This window comes from Vanacampus margaritifer, chromosome 17, assembly GCF_051991255.1.
Source record: "Vanacampus margaritifer isolate UIUO_Vmar chromosome 17, RoL_Vmar_1.0, whole genome shotgun sequence".
Classification (NCBI taxonomy): domain Eukaryota; kingdom Metazoa; phylum Chordata; class Actinopteri; order Syngnathiformes; family Syngnathidae; genus Vanacampus; species Vanacampus margaritifer.
The window spans coordinates 15,405,962-15,423,992 of record NC_135448.1 but is presented as its reverse complement, the minus strand read 5'-3'; the positions used below and the strand labels follow the sequence as shown (position 1 = coordinate 15,423,992).

The following is an 18,031-nucleotide window of genomic DNA, read 5'->3' as shown; positions in this document are numbered from 1 at the left end:
GTTTGTTACTTATTTGTTCAGCCAACTGTAATTTTGGTGATTACTTGAGTAATCGATGTGGTAATCGATTACTATTTAAATTCAGTCAACTGTAATATGGCGATTACTTGAGAAATCGATGCGGTAATCAATTACTATTGTAGTTCAGTCAACTGTAATGTAGCGATTACTTGAGTAATCGATGTGGTAATCAATTACTATTTTAATTCAGTCAACTGTAATATGGTGATTACTTGAGTAATCAATATGGTAATCCATGCTAAAAAAAGATGCTTTTGCAACAACCCTAATCATTTTAAATCAAAGCTACTTCAGAGAAAATGTCGTGAACTGGATACATTTCATATGCAAATTCGACTATGAGTCATTTCTGACTTAGGGCTTGATGGCACCAAAAAAAAGGAATTTAAAGTGTCGCAATTACAGTGATGGAATTTTGGAATACACTTTAATCAGCTGAATTTCCTTGTGTGGGTAGTTCATTCTGCTCTACTTCAGTCTCCATTATAAAAAATACAAGCCTGGTTCTTGAATCATACTGACTTCCCGTTTGTGTGTGTGTGTGATTGACAGCATCTAATTACAATTGAAGGTGGTGTATTCCTTTAAGGTCTTATTCCATAATGTTTACTTCTCTTCAGGGTCCACACCAAGCATGCCAGATTTAGGTTCAGTACCTAAATTGGTGTCGGGAGAGGTTCTGTTGGCGTGGTGAGAGGAGATTGTACTTCTAAGATAGCGGAACCGCAAGGGGAATTAGAATGCTGTCGCACCCCCAGGCTATAAAATCTGAATGTAAGAATTACGAGGGATTTTCTTCCCCACTAGAGCATATATACAGTCATTAGGTTTTAAATGTTGACTTTATTGTTCTTGTATAGTGTCCAGTCGTGATGTTCCCTTTCAGGAGAGTTTCATTGTCACGGTTTAGAACCTAAAATAAATAAACTGCAGAGCCCAGGATGCAAGGATTAAACGAAGCTTAGACATTTATCCTGTACATTTGTTAAATTCAAGACAAGACAACATTTTGAGAAATTAGTAATTTTGCAAAAGCCAAAGGGGACTTATGATTATTTGAGCAGAGAAAATGAGACTGATTAACAATGCAAATGGCTGCCTGGCTCTGTTGGATAACTGGGAGCACTTTGGGCCAAGTATTTAGTTAGCGTCACCAAGATTTAGCTTTGTATTTGGCTCAAAAAACAATTCAATTCTCTTGTAGCCTTAATTTACTGTAAACAAACTCTCCCTTTTGCCACTTGGCCAGCTTGGTGGCAGTAATTTTAAGCAGACCGCTTTCGAAATACATTGATTGTTAACGATGGCCCTGCAAACATCAGCCAAAAATAATAGGTCAAAATTATTCTTATTATTATTAGTAGCATTTTTTTTTTATTTAACAAACTCAAAATATTTTTCAAAAAGCGTTGAACATTCAATATAGGTTTCCTACGAGAAACAAGAGGAAATAGAGATAAAATACATTAAATGGGAAAATATGAAAAACTAAATTGAAACTAAATATGAAGGGGACTGATGTAGTTTTAATTTGTAATATCACCAATCACCACTAGATGGCAGACATCAGTGAGTCTTATACTGCCCTATACTACAACGTGAGTACACTCTAAAAACAGTTGGGTCAAAAGTAACCCAATTATTGGTCAAAAATGGAATGATCCACTCTATGTGTCGATTTGACCCAACTTTCTGGGTTGTTATATACAAAATGACCCAATTTTTTGGGGTCAAAGTTGGGTCAAATCGACCCAAGTAGAGGATCGGTCCATTTTTGACCCATAGTTAGGTTATTCTTGACCCAACTTTTTTTAGAGTGTGGGAATAATATTTTTTGTGGATTTGGAATTATATGCAGAACAAACATAGTACCTCAAAAATATCCAAATTTTGATTGAGTTGATTTTTGTGAATTTTATTTTAAAAAAAATTACAAAATGAGTCCTTAGTGTTGGTTTCTTGTTCAACAGTTTTGTGCCGTCTTTGAATGGTCATTTTTTTATGCAAAATGGGAGCCAAAAAGGCAAATAATTTTACATATATTTACAGATGATACCGTGCAATTTGGCGAAATGAATTACTTTTTAAAAATGATTATTAATCTGCCTTAAAAAAAATCCATATCGGTCGGGCACTCGAATGAACATAGACTTGGTATCTTGCGCTTTAATGTGGCTTGTTCGTGCGGACATTCTTTCCACATCATATTGCGATGTGCAACGCGCACAGTCACATTATGTTCTCTCCTCACTCTTTGAGCTGAAGTGGTAATACATCACACAAGTCCAGGCTAAGGTTAATTACACTGTCGGCCTATGCAACTCTCCCATTTCATCCACCTGCGTAATTGATGTGAGAGTAGCGGGAGAGCCGCATGATGACACAGCCGATGGTCATGATGCTTAGTCGGGGGTCTGGGGGGGGGGGGGATGCAGATCACATGCTGAGCCTCCAAAAAAAAAAAAAAATGCTGATTTTTGAATAGCATAATTGCACTACCATCCAACTAATTGGTATCCACCAAAAGTGACCATTTCTAAGCTGTTGCTTGTGATGTCTCCACCGTTATCTGCCCCGCTTATCCTCGGCAGGGTCTGGCCAGATCTGTCTCGGCTGACACTGGGGGGAAAGATGGGGTACACATAGGACAGACGTAAAATCAATGGCAGGGGCTGACACGGAGCCGGACAAACCGCTCTTATTCACACCTACGGGTGAGCGTTGCCAATTAACCTTTCTCTTTCCCACCACCCACAAACCAATAACCTTCTCGCCGTCATCCCACAGTGGTGTGAATGGCTCCACCGTGCCACCTGCATGAAATACCAGGACGCAACGAAAATGTCCCCCCACTGAGGGCTGGACTGGCCATCTGGCATAAAGGGCAGTTGCCTCGTGGGCAAGCGTCTTTTGAGGCAGCGATGCTATTTAATAAATCATCAACAATCGTATTCAATAGGGGTGTGCATCTCTCCACAAGATGATTCGATATGGTTTTGATATGTAGGATGATTCAAGGATGGTTAAATTCGAGGAAAAAAAAAAAAAGGTTTGCACCAGCAAAAAAAACACCAAAACATGTCCAATCCAAAACAAACCGTTCGTAACATGGTTTTAGAATGGGTTGGATTCTTGCAGTTTCAATTCCAATTGTATCCATTATTTTTACATGCCTCCCAGAGATGCTGATAATCGTCTCCATGGCAACTCCACACTGCCATACATTACGCACCTGGCGCATAGTGGAACCGCTCAGCAGGCTAACACTCTAGAATTCCGCCTGCCCTTGAAACATGCTCCGAAACCACTCGGTTGAAAAACTTCGACTTTCTGGAGATATCAAATACACGCCTCCAAATGCACACGCACATTTATCTCGCGTTTTTTTATGTTACCTTGAACTTTATTCACGGTGAGTAAATACCCCAAGAACTGCGTGAGCTTTTTATTCCGATTTATTTCCTCCTTTTTGCGTTGACGTGCTGTTCGCTAAGCGGGAGAATAAAGACGTCATATGTCATGCGCACGTGCGGGTAATGTAATAAAAAGCGGCAGATGACTTTGGAATTGTCCTCAAGGGCCAGATGGTGTTACAGGGATTGGATAACGGTGCATTGGCTGCGCCGTGCTGTTTGGCGTCGTTGTCAAGCCTAATTCATACAAAATAGGAACAGCCTGCCTACCGGGTAACCCTTTTTTTTTTTTTTTCTGGAGAGCTCAGTATTGTTCATTCGGTAATTTTACCGATTTGACATGTCATCATCATTGCTCTCTCTCTTTTTTTATTTATTTTTTTATTATTTTTTTTTGTATGTGTATGTGCGAGTGTGTGTGTATTCATTAGTTCACCTAAAACCTATTAAAAAAATCCCATACCGGTTCACCTAAACCGAACACTTCCAGCCAGAGTCGTGAGGCCGTCAGGAGACCCGAGGAAGGACCAAAGAAAAGAAAGGAACCGGGTAACCCTATGGATTGAACCATTGTGGAGTTGAGTTGGTCGCGCATGTGCTTGTAAAAGATAAAATCGCAAAAACAAGACCTTCAGTTTCAAACTCTTTGGATCAATACAGTCTGTCAACTTTTGTTTTTCAATCCCGATGGGCTTTTTTGAAAAATATAGTATGAAAGGCAAACATTTTTGACCAAACAATTACCGAGCACACGGACAAATTGCAGAGTCACTGCCTTGGAAAATTCCTTACTTGGCTCAGGGTGGTTAAATAGAAGAAGACTCTGCTTTTGTTTTATGATAGAAACGATTCCCCTCTGCGTTTGATTAATTAAAGAAGTGAATTAGAAATGTGATTCTTGACAATTCATTTACTTGTTTTTGCCCTCCCGTCCTCCTTCCGGCCGACTCGGCCCGACAACTCCCGATGAAGCCTATCCTTTCACGGTTGTTGCCAAAAGCCCTCCATTAATTATAGACAGCGGTTCCATAGGCTGCCTTTTGTTTCTTGATGATGTTTTTTTTAGCCGTAGCCTCAGTCGAACCCAGTCACGCTTATAGACGAGCGCAAACCCAAACAGCGCTCGCTGCAAATATTGACACAGTCACCCGAGGCCACGCCAAATGAGTGCCGCCCCAGTGACGGAGGCATCTGTGACTCCAAATGGAGCATGGCAAGCATACAAAGTAGGGGAGCGCCGCCAATGCCGCTGAAGAGAAGACGACAAACCATAAGATTAATAATAAAAACAGAGATCAATATTAGGCCCCATCAATAGAATTGTCGGCGGAAAAAAATACAGATCGAATAATTGGGCAATTAATTAAATATATTAATGCATAAAATATCCCCGCCCCCACCCAAAAAAAAAAATAATTCAATGTGTATCAAATTGATTACAATTAATCAGCTGATTAGTTAAAACAATATATCGAAATGCATTCTTTTTTTTTTAACTTCCCCCAAATGCATTTCAATGGGCGTCAATTATATCTATCGCCATTTAATTAGACGATGAATTAAAAAAATAAATCTATATTGCATAAAATACAAAAAAAAATAATAATTCATTGGGCGTCAATTATAGGAAAGGGTCAACTGTAAATATGAATTAATTTTATAAATAAAAAAATGACTTTGCTTTTCTTGTTCCCAGAATGCATTGTGGTGCAATGCATTTAATTAATGAAGTTTTATAAGGACATTAATCCTGTATTTTTGTTACAAGTTGTTCAATGTGTGTCATGTTTGATTTGTGTTTCATTTTTATTATTATTATTATTATTATTATTATTAATTTATTTGTTTTTTTGTTTTTTTTACTTTTGGTTGTGTGTAAAATAGTGACATCTAAGTCAGACTTTAAGAAAAAAAATAGAATTTGTTTTGTTTTGACTGACCTTATCTGCCAATTGTATTATATATTCAGTATTTAAGGGTACAAAATAATGGTAATGATTGAGGCATATAAATAATGAGAGCTTTTGCAAAACTGCTGTAAATGGTTAGAGCACATAAAGGTAAAAAATTATCTGGCAAATGGCTGAATATTTTTCATGATGTTTGAAGGGCCATAATGGGCCGATGGGTTGTGATGGCAAAATGAAGCTTCATGAAGCATTTGCGATACTTTTCGACTCCTCTAGATGGTGCTCTTGGCTTAAAAATAAAGGCAAGTGCAATAAAAATTGATTACATTTGCATTGCATCTTTGAATCATGAGTGCCATCTTGAGGAGTCAAAAAGTATCGCAAGTGCTTCATGAAGCTTCATTTTCCCATCAGTACCGATGGGTTGTGGTTGCATCTTCCTCCCACCAAGATTGACACAGATGTCCGCCCTTTTCCAAAATGATCCATCAAGCCGGGCTTTGGCGGCACCAGTGGCTCGTTGAGAAGCTCATTAGAAAGTCTGTGACTTTGCCTCGCTCGCTACATCGCTTTAATGTTTCCTGTTTCAGTGTGTGCCAATTTACAGAGATGCTTCCATGAAAAATAAGATGTGAAACACGCAAATAGATGAGAGGCGCCGTTTGTATGTGCGTGAAGGAGAGATAGTGGAGAAGGAGGCGGCGGTGCTGGCATTAGTGCGTGACGTGGGCGGCTATTGAAGATGCTATTAGTATAAAACTGCCAACGAGTTGGGTGGTTTTCATACATCTTGGGCTGATACGAGTCGCGCCGCCGTTTGCGTCTCGAGCCGCAGCGGGTCCGATGATCATTCAGCGATGGCGATGTCATTACAAGCTGTCACTTTATCCTGTTTAACCTTGCAACTTCCTTCACTACCGTTCTGCTATATAACATTTTATTCCCTTTCTAAAAATAATTGTCCCAATTGAAACACGGTCACATTGTACTCAATTGCACTTGTTTTATTTTACCGTAATTTACCGTGTATAACTCACACCCGTGTATAATACATCCCCCGACCCCCCCAAAATTACTCTTATAAAGCCAAAGATATTTGAATGGTTTCTGGGTAATTTTGGGCTGCGGAGACTGAAAATGGCACCAGTTTCTTTAAATTGGCACGTTTTAGAGAAATACTTTTGATATTGCCCAATTCTCTGAATTTTTGCTTGATTTTCCCGTGACATGAAGCATGATTTCCATTTAGGAGGCTTTCACGATATTGTATCAAAAATGAAAGATTGTTGTATGAAAATGCTTGAAAAGACGGATAAAACCACAAATTTTAACACGCATGTCACAATTTGCATATTTTCAGTACTTTTGTTAAAAATTTGAATATAGCTCTCGTTTTCTGATTTTGCGACAACACACCCAAGAGCCGTTAAAACTTTCCTGGCACCAAAATGTCTTTGACCGGTGTTGTCAGAATGAATGAAGGTTCAAAAGGTATAAATGCTTTTGAATTCATCTTAAAAACACTAAAAGCTTAAAATGGTGCTCTTTTCCCCACACACATGATTAACCCTTTCACGGATAGTGGTTACTACACTGGACAGCTATTAAAACGTTTTCTCTTATATTAATGAATCTTTTTGCCACAGTTGCCCATTAGCCACTCCAGTGGACACTAGGGTAGTCTTGACATACATTGCCATCCAGTGGTTGAAATTTGTAAGTGCAAAAAAAAAAAAAAAGACCGACAACAAGATGGCCGACAGAAGTTCAGATGTGACGTGCAAGGAAGGAATAAGTCTCTATTTATTCTATTGCAGGAGGTCCTTGCAAGTAAAAAAAAATACATTGGGCAATCAAGCAACAACTAAGGAGTAATATAATTGATAAAATATCGAAGTATTGTTTTTGTAATTTGAGGAAATGGCGATTGATCAGGAGTCCACTAAATTGGACTTTAGACATCCTTCGCTGTATCGCTGACTACAATTTAGTGTTACTGTAACTTTGTTGCTTTTCAAAATACTTCATCTGCAATTTTTTTTTTTTTTGCAATACCTGTAGTAGTTTTGAAATATGTTAAAAATGCGTAAACACAATTTTATAAAAATCAAAAATACATTATTTTTTGTTATTTATTCTTTTCTTACAAACATATTTCATCAGTAGCTCAAATGTCACTAACTCCATGAAAAACGTATGTTTTAAAAAAAAAAAAAAAAAAAAAAACATGGTAATTTTTTTTTTTTTCATGCTTAAAGAATAATAAAACAGTTGATAGAAAAATCCTGGTCATAATTTGTGCATGAAAGGGTTAAGCATTTTTATAATCTTATTTTCTACGATTTGTATGTTGGTTGACAATTTTAGTAAGCTACTTTTAATTTCTTGACTTTGCTTTTACATGTCTGAAATGTTACACATTGAGTTACCTTGTGGATGAATTTCGCTATTAAAGTAATAATAGTAGTAGCAGTAGCCTTAGCAGTAGCTGTTGATGTTTTAGTAATTGTAGGCGTTGTTGGTGGTTGTTGTTAGAGTTGAGGGTGTTGTGATAGAACTGACAAAAGCAACAAATGACACAAAAAAATGGTTGGGCGTCGTCAAGAAAAAGATCGTACACTACATCCTGGCTGCTAACTGCAACGTTATGAATTGAAACGTTAACAAATCGTTTGCGATTCATTAGTGAACCCGCGTAGTAAAGTAAAAGCGTTTACTGTCTAGCAGCGACGTTGTTAAACGGAATTGCTCAGATTGCTTTTCCGGCTTACATAACACAACTCTTGCAGCCACTTGTTGCTTTAAGCAGAAATGCCGGAGCACAATCATTTTGTGCCCCAAAGCAAGTAAAATGACTTCACGTGTTTACTTATCCCAGCCACACACCCTTGTCTGATTCAATTGTAGAAAGCCAACAGAACACTAAATCAGCTCGACACGCATATAATTAGTAAACTCTTCTATAAGGACAATGAGATGGTAAACTAACCACTAGTCTGTATTAAATACAAAATGCCTTTGGATATTAAAACAGAGCAATGTGGTGGGGCACTATGTGTGAAATGCAGCCTCTCCTAATGTATTTACTATACGGCACAGGGGAATGCCACTTGATCTCATTTTGGATTATGGCCCTAGTGAGGATCAGTACATCCGAGCTGGAGCCAAAAGGCTCCACATAAGGAGGCTCATCCTAGACAAGCTGGAGACTTCTCTGGTGATTTCTGCCCAAAAAACTGCCCGTCACTGCTTCAGCGCTAGAAATAAACCGGAGATGTACGAGGAGTGTTTATGGAACTGATCGTTGTAAAAACTCATTGTAACCTTCTGCTCTAGATGATGAGTCATCAATCAATACTCATCCATCCCTAGATATTATCACACAACTTTCACTTTTTGCAGCGACCTGAAAGAACCAACAACCAATAAATGAGCTTGAACAAAACAAAAAAATCTAACATTTTAAAAACAATCATGCGGGCGGTATGGATGACGGAGAAACATCGGCGAAAACAGGACTGCTCCGAAAAACATGGACAACCAGAAAGAGGAGTGGTGGACGGTAGAACTGTGGTCTGACGAGCGCACCCTGTTTGACGTAAACTTAGTGAAGTAAAAGCTTTGACTTCTAGGGCCAAAATTTAGAGCTTTTGCGTTTCTATTTTGTTGGTTTCTACCAAGAGCATGGTGGTGGACGGTAGAGCTGTGGTCTGACGAGCGCACCCTGTTTGACGTAAACTTAGTGAAGTAAAAGCTTTGACTTCTAGGGCCAAAATTTAGAGCTTTTGCGTCTCTATTTTGTTGGTTTCTACCAAGCGCATGGTGGTGGACGGTAGAGCTGTGGTCTGACGAGCGCACCCTGTTTGACGTAAACTTAGTGAAGTAAAAGCTTTGACTTCTAGGGCCAAAATTTTGAGCTTTTGCGCCTCTATTTTGTTGGTTTCTACCAAGAGCATGGTAGTGGACGGTAGAGCTGTGGTCTGACGAGCGCACCCTGTTTGACGTAAACTTAGTGAAGTAAAAGAGATGACCACTAGGGCCATAGTTTAGAGCTCTTGCGTCTTTATTTTGTTGGTTTCTACCAAGCGCATGGTGGTGGACGGTAGAGCTGTGGTCTGACAAGCGCACCCTGTTGGACGTAAACTTAGTGAAGTAAAAGTGATGACCACTAGGGCCAAAGTTTAGAGCTTTTGCGTCTCTATTTTGTTGGTTTCTACCAAGCGCATGGTGGTGGATGGTAGAGCTGTGGTCTGACGAGCGCACCCTGTTGGACGTAAACTTAGTGAAGTAAAAGCGATGACCACTAGGGCCAAAGTTTAGAGCTTTTGCGTCTCTATTTTGTTGGTTTCTACCAAGAACATGGTGACGGACGGTAGAGCTGTGGTCTGACGAGCGCACCCTGTTTGACGTAAACTTAGTGAAGTTAAAAAAAAGGGGGCGGTTCATTGCAACAGTTGAGAACTCCATCGAACATTTTCACAGTCATGTAAATTTTTCCGCACAACTGACATGACAACTGACTGACCAATGATTAAATTGTCACCAAAAGATGTCGCCTTAGGATTCGTTCATAAAACGCCAATCAGTACACTTCACAGATGGGAAACTGTGGGTTCAAATTCACTGAACCGCTCCACTAAACCATTGTCCCTGACTGCTGTTTTGTCCTCTACTCAGCGAGGTTACAAATCAGCCCTCTCGCACATCCGACTCATCAGCCATCATCCCGGGTTGCTCATCACCGCTAAAAGGGGACACGGCCCTGCCGGCTCCATTAGTTCTCTACGGCAGCCCAAAGAAATAAAAACAAATGAGATCGTTGACTGTAGCTTTAATAAAAGAAGCTAATGTCAAAGGATTTCAGACATTTAAATGCTGCTTTAGGTGGTTGAAAAGTTACGAGCCGGGGGGAAGATGGCCCAATTGTCACCAAAGTGGTTTTGTTCATGTGGACATTTGTGGGTCATGCCTGGACCTGGACTATCAATGCTGCTTACTCGCCGTTGAGGGAAGTCAAGCCACCAACCGCCATCTTACGTTGCCATACCACACGCCCGGCCAATCTGAATACATTGATTTCCCTGGGAAAAGCGCTACATGTGCATGTAAACTTTTAATTTTCTCTTATAAGGTATAAATTCAAAGATTTGTCAGAATCATCAAAAAACAAGTGAAATTAAAGCAAAATTCGCTGCGAAATGTAAACCTAACCTTTGTGAGTAACAATTCATGATAATGGAATAATATACTCCGAATGGTCGATGCAAACAGTGAAATGTGTTCTTTGCGAGGCTCTAATGACTCCATACAGGGATCCTAGCGTAAAACACCGACATTAGTTGTCAGTAAAAGTGGCAACCTAAGATGGCGGCCCTATGTTGCTAGCCCACACAGCTAGCTAGCTAACATCGTTAGTAGTAGCTAGTGCCACTAAACTGAAAACTTGTGGGGAAAATAAGTTACCAATCCGAGAAGTATCCACAGTACTGTACACAAATTGTGAATGACAATGTTTATATCCGAGTATTTCCGAACGTGCTCTTTCTTCAGCTTTCTGATTGGCTCATTTGGGGGTAACGGCACCACCTGTTGGTTGGCGTGTATATTGTCAATGAAGCCACCTGCTTGCTAGGAGATCTCAGTGCGTCTCAGCAACCACAAGAAAGTTAAAAAAAAAAAATTGTAAAAATAAAAAATGACAGTGCAAATAGCAGTAGCGACATTGCGGCATGATACCCGTCCCCTGATGATAAACCAGACCTCCATACGCGTGTGAAATCCCCCCCTCCCCCAAGGGCCTTCCCGCGACAAGGTTTAACCCACCCGTGACCCGATCGATCCACATGTGAAAATTGTTGCATCGGTTTAACATTCCACGGGAGGCGCCTGCTGTGTATAGGCATCCACACTGCATGCTTATTTTTCATCACGCTGGCAGGAAAACCGATAGTGCTGTTTTTTTTTTCCCCTCTCTTTTTTATTTTTTCCCTTTAATGTGACTCGCGTGTGTGCGTGCGCGCGCGCGTCTTGACTCCCATTGCGGCGACTGCACAAAGTTATGAAGCAGCTAGATTTCATCACTAGACACTTTATTAGGCATACCTGCGCAATTCAATAATGTCGATTTAAAAATAAATATAAAAGTTAGATCTCTTTTACACTACTGAGTGTTTGTTATTGTGGATGCGGTATAACGGCACTGCAATGATTGCATCACAGTTGGAAGTGTTTTAATAGGTTCAAATGTATTTAAAAGCAACAACAAAAAGTAGAAGTGTGATAGAAACGGCGGCCACACCACACTGCAAACCACAACCAATTAAATTAGAAATGACGCTGAATGACCACCCCTTGAACGGGGAACCATCAAGTCTGAGTCCGTCGCTATTTTATCTCATTAGACTGTGCAGGTGTACCTAATGAAGTGGCCGGCGAGTGTGTGGCTGTTTGTCACAGCGTGGCTGCGGCATTCAGTGGATCAACTCCGCTCACGGTGTCGTTAAAAATGCACCATAATCCAAATGAATTGTCGCCTCACATCACTGCACACTTGTACTCCACGTCGCCCCATTCTGTGCTTCATTTACAGGCTAAGCACGAACATACATCGTCATCATTATCATCTTCATCGTCAGGCAAAGACGTCAAGGATAAAATCAATAGATTAGCACAAACCAGCATGCGTCAAGAGACATTTTGTTGTCCCAAGTACAAAAAAAAAAGGCTTACCTGATCGTTGTCAGAAGTAGTTATTTGATGTAACGAGTAATCCCCGTACGGTTCCGTGGATCCAAATGAAGTTTCTCATCCATGGCACGTCTCAGGTGCAGAGAGCGAGATAGACTATCACTCATTCATTCATTCATTCTGGATGCAGCTCCGGAATCTTCTCCACACTGTTTTTGCCGAGCATCCCATTCGTAAAAAAAACAAATAAATACATGTAAAACGAGGAAATTAAAATAAAACAAGAAATGGGGAGTAGGGGCGTAAAATCATAAAGTAGGAATGAGTCAAAAGGAAAGCGCAAAAAAGATCAACACGAAAGGGGAAAGGAAATGACAAAAGGGGAGGAAGGGGGGGGGCCACCTTCGTTGAAAAAAGAAAAAAAAGAAAAACATAAATCCATGTCATATAATCTCCATGGTTGGTGCATGTATATTCCAAAGCAAAGAGGCTGCAGTAGCAACGGAGTAGAAGAGTGCTCTTTTTTCCCTCTCTCTCTCTCTCTCTCTCTCTCTCTCTCTGTCTCTCTCTCTTCCCACCGGTATTCCAAGTCCAAGGGACCTCTTGAATTGACGCAAAAAGCCCAAAAATATTCTTACTACCCCCAACCCACGGCTCCTCTTCCTCCTGGTGGGGGGGCGAGAAGGTCTGCGGTGCTATTCGGAGAGAGGATCCACAGGCAGTGGCTCTCAGTCGGCATCTGCCTCCTCTGCAGTCGCTTCTCGAGCGGAGGAAGGATGCGCGCCCCCGATGCCCTCCAACGGGGAATCAGGCGCGTTCACAGAACACCCCCCCACCCACCACCCACCACCCCCTCCGCCCACTCCAGCTCTTCCCCGCTCGCATCGTGAGTCGTGACGTCTGCACGCGCAGTTTACTAAAAATGCTGAAGTATTTGCACGATATTGTTATGATACTAATATTAAAACGTCACTCTTATTTAGTCATGAAAAAAATATGTGTATTTATATCTGTCTTTTCTTCTTGAAACAGGCATAGCCAGGTGCGGTTCTAGGATCAGAAGTTTAGGGGTACTGACAGTTTGCTGACACTTGACGGGAGGTATTTGGTCAGCAGGTGTATCCTAAAAAAAATAAATCAAATAAAAACAATATGAGTGTCAATGATAATGGCATCCAGTCAGCTAGCTAGTCAAATAGCACCTTAGCATTATTAGCATCAGTAGAAAAATAAATCAAATAAAAACAATATGAGTGCCAATGATAATGGCATCCAGTCAGTTAGCTAGTCAAATAGCACCTTGGCATTATTAGCATCAGTAGCACCAAGTGTGGGGGTTATTTTACCTCTCTGTGATTCAAAATGTCTGACAACCTGTTTTATTTATTTATTTATTATTTCTTTTCCAAAAACAACAAAAATCACAAGGGAACGCAACATAGACGGACCACCTCGTGCGGTAACATTTTGTGATATTTTCTAACTCGGGATAATGGACTGAGTTCAAACTAAAGAGTCTCATCTTAAAACAAAAATAATAATAATAATAAACAATCGAGAGCAAAATAATAACATCAAGCTAGCAAGATGGAAAGAAGAAATGCTTAAGACGGGATTGGTCACAAAAACAACAACAAAAAACACAGTTAATCATTTCAAAATAAACAACAGCAACCAGAGCTGTACTGGCACAAAAAATATGTAACATGTAGTTCTGCCACTGATGTTTATTGATGATTTTTTTTGCTATCTATATTAGAAATGGATTAATAGACTGGTCCTTCTAAACTGTGGGCCAGTCTCTTGTGGTAAAATGTAAGAAAATAATACAAAAGCACTGCATCGGCGCCAAAAGAGACCGGCCCACCGGGCAGTTGCCCTTCATGCCAGATGGCCAGTCCAGCCCTGAGAGCAACAAGAAAACAAATAAAACCAACAACTATTTATTGTAAATAAAGTCCATCTGTCACCGTCCTTCAAGCAGCTTCCAGGAGAAGTGTCTGCCTGTTTTGAATTTGTTTATGTGAACAATATCCATTCAGAACACTTGAATATGGTCCGCCATGTTAGATTGCTAATGGAACACGCGCTATGCATAATGCTAACACATTTTCCCTCCTCATGTCTAATAGCAACGAAAGAACGCAAACATCCTTCAAAGCTGACACGCTCGCATCCTCATACACCAACTCGTCAGAATAACCGCGTCTCGGAATAACCGCGTCAACCGGAAAGTGACATTTTTCATTAACCTCAACAGCCTCTTTGACAGAGACATAATAATCGCATTGTCACGACTGTTAAAAGTTTCTCTGCTGCCAACTGGGTGCGTGTGCGCCGCTTTGAGGAAACACTTGAAAAAGAATGAGGTCAAGTGCACGCCGGCAAAAAGGTCACAGAGTTGTCAGAGTCACTCATTTGGGAAAAGCAGCTAATTAAAGAATATTTAAGGTGGATTATGATTCTCAGAATTGATTTATACTGTTGTTATTGGATTCATACGGAAAAAAAAACTCCTGTTTTTCTGACACATTTTTGTGTTTGAGGTTTTTTTTTCTTTCTGTTTTTCTGAATATTTTTTTCAGTTTTAATGAAAAAAAATTTTCTGTCAAAAATTATTCAGAAAAACTGGATGAAAAAATATTCCGAAAAACTGAAAAAAAATGTTTAAAAAAAAGTATTCAAAAAAACAGAAAAAAAAAATATTCCAAAAAACAGAGCTGGTGTTCTGTTTTTCGGGGTAATTTTTTTTTGACCGCTGAACTCCAAATGACTTGTTGTAGACTCGCTAATAGCGGAAGTGGACATCTTCCCGCATACCTCCATATGCAATAAGATGGTCATGTTCACTTATTGGCTCTCAATAAAGGAATGAATGTGTATACTGTATTGTGGTTTGTTGTCTAATCTCTGAGGGAATATTCAGAAAAACTGCAAAAAAAAAATCTGGATAACAGAAAAATAATTATTTTGTAAAACAGGGGAAAATTACTCAGAAAAACTGAAAAAAAAAATATTCAGAAAACCAGAGAAAAATATTTTTTTTTAAACAGGAAAAAAAAGTTCCTAAAAAAAAACAGGGGAAAAAAATATTCAATAAAACTCAAAAAAACAAAGCTCCCCCCAAAAAGCAGTCAGAAAAACAGGACTTTTTTTTTTTCAAGTGAATGCAATACGCTTCTGTAGATTCACTCTATTTGGTATGATATAAGAATAAGTGTGTAATACGGGTCATACTGTATATGTAGCAGTGTTGCTGCCATTTCAGCACCACGGATAGCTCACAAAACCTTGGAAAAGCTTCTATTTACATTAAGGGGTGACTTGTCCTTTTTTTTTTTTTTTACCTGACAGTAATGCATGAGAAAAATGATCTGTGAGGGGGGGGGGAGCCTAATATTATATATTATTTGATTTAATCTAAAAAACAAAACACATTCCCCATCTACTGCGATTCATGTCACTCTCTTTAAAATGTCCGTAATACTAATAAAATGAATTGATGCATTGTTGTCTCTTCATTGTATATTATTCTGCCCTTGCTACGTCCACGCTCTAGCTAGACGGATAGATAACTCCTTCAATGAAACAACAGTTGATGAATCTTGCAACTTTATTCACCGTGGAAATGACTCAAGTCGTAAAACTGTAACAACAAACACAAAACACTTACACGCTGTTGTAAAATAAAATACAATATTGTGCCCCACTTGTTTGCTGTATGATAAACAATACACTAAGATCGCATGCTAACATTTGCTAGCTAATGGGCTAACCGTTAGCTCGATGTGAATCGCTTCCTCGAAGCTAATCGCTAGCTCAAGCTTCTTCTTTTTTCCTTTCGGCTTTTTCTTTCAGCCTGTCTTCTGCATCCTCTGCTCTCACGCCAACTACCTTCATGTCCTTTTTAACTTCATCCATAAACCTCCTCTTCGGTCTTCCTCTAGCCTGGCATTTGGAAACTCAGCATCCTTCTGCCAATATACTCACTATCTCTTCTCTGGACGTGTCCGAACCATCTCAGTCTGGCCTCTCTGACTTTATCTGCTGTCTCTCTGATGTACTCCTTCCTGATTCTATCCATCCTGGTCACTCCCAAAGAGAACCTCAGCATCTTCATCTCTGCCACCTCCAGCTCTGCTTCCTGTCTTTTCCTCAGTGGCACCGTCTCCAGACCAAACAACATCGCTGGTCTTATAAACCTTTCTTTTCATTTTAGCTGAAACTATCGCACATCACACCTGACGCTCCAGCCCGCCTGCACACGCTTCTTTACTTTTTTTTTTCACACTCTCCATTGCTCGTTTGCACATTTTTGCTTTAATTATTTCGTTTTGGAAATGTAAAATGTTTCAGTTTTTAAAAGAATTTTAGTTTTTATTTTGATGACAACAATTCTGCGGAATGCAGAAAAATTAATAAAAAATAACCTTAACTCATTTAAACCCAAAAGCGTATATATACGTTTTTTTAATACTTTGTCCTGCACTCACAAAAACGTATTTGCACTTTTTTTTTTTTTATTATGTTTTATTTATTTATCTATGCCAGAGCATACAGAAGGGTTTGATACAGCTTCTGGTATGAATATGTCGCTTAAAGCAATGGTAGTTATTACAAATAATGACCAGCAGGTGGCAGCACACGCTTCTTTACTTCTTTTTCACACTCTCCATTGCTCGTTTGCACATTTTTGCTTTAATTATTTCGTTTTGGAAATGTAAAATGTTTCTGTTTTTAAAAGAATTTTAGTTTTTATTTTGATGACAAAAATTCTGCGGAATGCAGAAAAATTAATAAAAAATTATTAAGAAATAACCTTAACTCATTTAAACCCAAAAGCGTATATATACGTTTTTTTTAATACTTTGTCCTGCACTCACAAAAACGGATTTGCACTTTTTTTTTATTATGTTTTATTTATTTATTTATGCCAGAGCATACAGAAGGGTTTGATACAGCTTCTGGTATGAATATGTCACTTAAAGCAATGGTAGTTATTACAAATAACGACCAGCAGGTGGCAGCAGAGTATAAGAGATCAGCCAGGGCCATGTTGCAACAAGTTCTTTTTCCCAGTGTTTTCAACAGGTTGTGATTACATTCTAATGCTAATTGTTGCAAAACGGATATAAATATTTTTTTTTTCTGATGAAAGAAGAGACTCTAATCTTTCTTTTGGTGGGTTCCATTTTTTTTTTATAGCAATAGAGCAGAATATTCTATGGACCTTGCAAAATCAATCGAAAGCCAGTAAAACAGCCGGGAGCCAAAATGGCTGGGAGTGAATGTGTGGTTACTTCAAAATGTAAATATTACATTAGGAGATGTTGTTTGAGCTCATATTTTATGACATATCAATCTCTGAAATACAATACGTTGTTAGCTGTCTTAATAAGCAATCTCACACATCCAGACAATATCTTTGCAAATATGTTACAGGAGCGCGCCGCTGACCCTGCATGCTTCAGGAAGCAGCTAGGTCGCGCGTTCTTATTGTCCATGCGCCAGGACGCGCGTACAGCACACGTGTGTGTAACGTGCATCAGCACAAGTCAGAGGAAGCCCCTTGACCTGATTAGCCGACATCTGCCGTAGCCGGAGGGCTTCCTCCATGTACGGACGCTATAGGAAGCGCGCTGAGGGTCACAATGTGAAGATGCTAATCAGAAGAGTGTTGTTTCTTTGCACAAAGTGCGAAAATGTTGTTTCACAATAAACATGTTGGATTTGGTAGGATCCCATTAAGCCGCTAACTTGAAATTCGGTTGTTTTTGAACTAAACGGAACTAACGTATGGATGTGCTTGTGTGTAGTTGTGTACATGAATGCCAAGTATAATTTATGAGTGTATGCGCCATTTGTGTGAACCTAATGCGCAGTCTACTGGATCCTGGGTAGGGTGGGAGTTTTGTAAAAAGCAGTGGTCCATGAAGCTAACTACAGTTCCTCCCTGATCAAATGTGACAATTATGATGGTGCTCGTGGGTACAAAACTCC

General features: G+C 39.5%; 1 protein-coding gene across 27 annotated transcripts in view; it reads right to left on the bottom strand.

The window, feature by feature from the left end:
- The window catches only part of adgrb2 (adhesion G protein-coupled receptor B2), a 190,896-nt gene extending 178,078 nt beyond the window's left edge, over nucleotides 1–12,818 (bottom strand). For 20 of the 27 annotated variants that reach the window (XR_013289058.1, XR_013289059.1, XM_077549631.1 and 17 more), the window contains exon 1: nucleotides 12,074–12,818. The gene's annotated coding sequence lies outside the window, so the exon portion shown is untranslated. The remainder of the gene's footprint in view (nucleotides 1–12,073) is intronic. The other 7 variants (XM_077549648.1, XM_077549653.1, XM_077549654.1 and 4 more) reach the window with 2 other exon arrangements.
- Between the last annotated feature and the right edge of the window lie 5,213 nt (nucleotides 12,819–18,031).